The sequence below is a fragment of the Chrysochloris asiatica genome, unplaced genomic scaffold (genome assembly GCF_000296735.1).
Source record: "Chrysochloris asiatica unplaced genomic scaffold, ChrAsi1.0 scaffold00186, whole genome shotgun sequence".
In the NCBI taxonomy this organism is placed as follows: Eukaryota; Metazoa; Chordata; class Mammalia; order Afrosoricida; family Chrysochloridae; genus Chrysochloris; species Chrysochloris asiatica.
Genome location: NW_006408704.1, coordinates 522879 through 525314, shown reverse-complemented (window position 1 = coordinate 525314; position 2436 = coordinate 522879).

The window sequence follows — 2436 nt, the reverse complement described above, 5'->3', positions numbered from 1 at the left end:
CTAGTACTCTGTATAAGGACATGTTGGACTACTCTTCCATGTAGCTAGCTCTCAGTATATGGACACATTGGACTCATCTGCCATGTAGTTAGAATTCTGTATATGGAAATGATGCACTATTCTGACATGTTACTAGGTCTCTGTATATGGATATTTTGGACTTGTCTGTCATGCAGTAGCTCTCTGTACATGGATATGTTGACTGATCTGCCATGTAGGTAGCTCTCTGTATATGAATATATTGGAGTTGTCTGCATTTAGCTAGTTCTCAGTATATGGACATGTTTCAATCATCAGTAAGGTATACAGCTGTCTTTGTATGATGATGTTGGACTCATATGCCTTGTAGCTAGTCCTATATATATACACATTTTGGACTCATCTGCCATGTAACTAAATCTCAGTATATGGACATGTTGGACTCTCTAACATGTACCTATCTCTCAGTATATGGACATGTTGGACTCCTCTGACATATAGCTAGCACTCCATATATGTGCATGTTTGACTACTCTGCCATGTAGGTAGCTCTCAGTTTATGAACACTTTGGACTCATCTGCCATGTAGCTAGTACTCTCTATATGGAAATGTTGTACGAATCTTCAATGTAGCTAGCTCTCAGTATATGGACATGTTGGACACATCTGCCATGTAGCTCGAACTCTGTATATGGAAATGTTGCACTACTCTGCCATGTAGCTAGCTCTCTGTATATGGATATTTTGTACTCATCTGCCATGTAGCTAGCTCTCTGTATATGGATATTTTGTACTCATCTGCCATGTAGCTAACTCTCTGTGCATAGAAATGTTGGACTGGTCTGCCTTGTAAGGAGCTATCTGTATATGAACATATTGGACTTTTCTGACATGTAGCTAGCCCTCTGTATATGTTCATGGTGGACTGATCAGCATGTTGTCAGCTCTCTCTGTATGAACATGTTATACTCGTCTGCCTTGTAGGTAGTCCTCCATATATATATACATGATAGACTCATTTGCCATGTAGATAACTCTCAGTATATGTACATGTTGGATTCATCTGCCATATAGATAACTCTCAGTACATGGACATGTTGGACTTATCTGTCATGTAGCTAGAAATCTGTATATGGAAACATTGTACTACTCTGCTATGTAGCTAGCTCTCTGTATATGGACATGTTGGACTCATGTGACATATAGCTAGAACTCTGTATATGTACATGTTGGACTACTCTGCCATGTAGCTAACTATCAGTATATGGACACATTGGATTCATCTGTCATGTAGTTATAACTATGTATATAGAAATGTTGCACTACTCTGCCATGTAGCTATTTCCCTGTATATTTATATTTTGAACTCATCTTCCATTTATCTAGCTATTTGTTCATGGATACGTCGGACTGATCTGCCATGTAGTTAGCTCTCTGTATATGAACAAATTGGACATGTCTGCCATGTAGCTAGCTCTCTGTATATGGACATGTTAGAATCATCAGCCATGTAGCCAGCTCTCAGTGTATGAAGATGTTGGACTCATCTGCCTTGTAGTGAACACTCTAAATATACATATGTTGGAAGCATCTGCCATTTAGCTAACTCACAGTATGTGGACATGTTGGACTCATCTGCCATGTAGCTAGTTCTCTATATATGGACATGTTGGAGTCTCTGCAATGTAGCTAGCTCTCAGTATATGGACACGTTGGATTCATCTGTCATGTAGCTAGAACCCTGTGTAAGGAAATGTTGCACTATTCTGCTATGTACCTAGCTCTCTGTATATGTACATTTGGACTCGTCTGCCATTAAGCCTACTCTCTATACATGGATATGTTGGACTGATCTGCCATGTAGGTAGCTCTCTGCATATAAATATATTGGACTTGTCTGCCATGTAGCTAGCTGTCTGTATATCGGCATGTTGGACTCATGAGCCATGTAGCGAACTCTCTCTGTATGAACATATTGGACTCATCTGCCTTGTAACTAGCCCTCTAAATATACACCTGTTGGATTCATCTGCCATGTGGCTAGTTCTCAGTATATGGACATGATTGACTCATCTGCCATATAGTTAGAACTCTGTATATGTAAATGTTGTACTACTCTGCCATGTGGCTATCTCTCTGTACATGGATATGTTGGACAAATATTCCATGTAGCTAGAACTCTGTATATGAAAATGTTGCACTACACTGCCATGTAGCTAGCTCTCAGTATATGGACATTTTAGACTCATCTCACATGTAGCTAGCTTTATGTACATGGATATGTTGGACTGATCTTCTATGTTGACAGCTCTCTGTATATGAACATATAGGATTTGTCTGCCATGTAGGTAGCTCTTAGGATATGAACATGTTGGACTCATCAGCCATGTAGCTAGTATTCTGTAAAAGGACATGTTGGACTACACTGCCATATAGCTAACTTTCAGTATATGGACA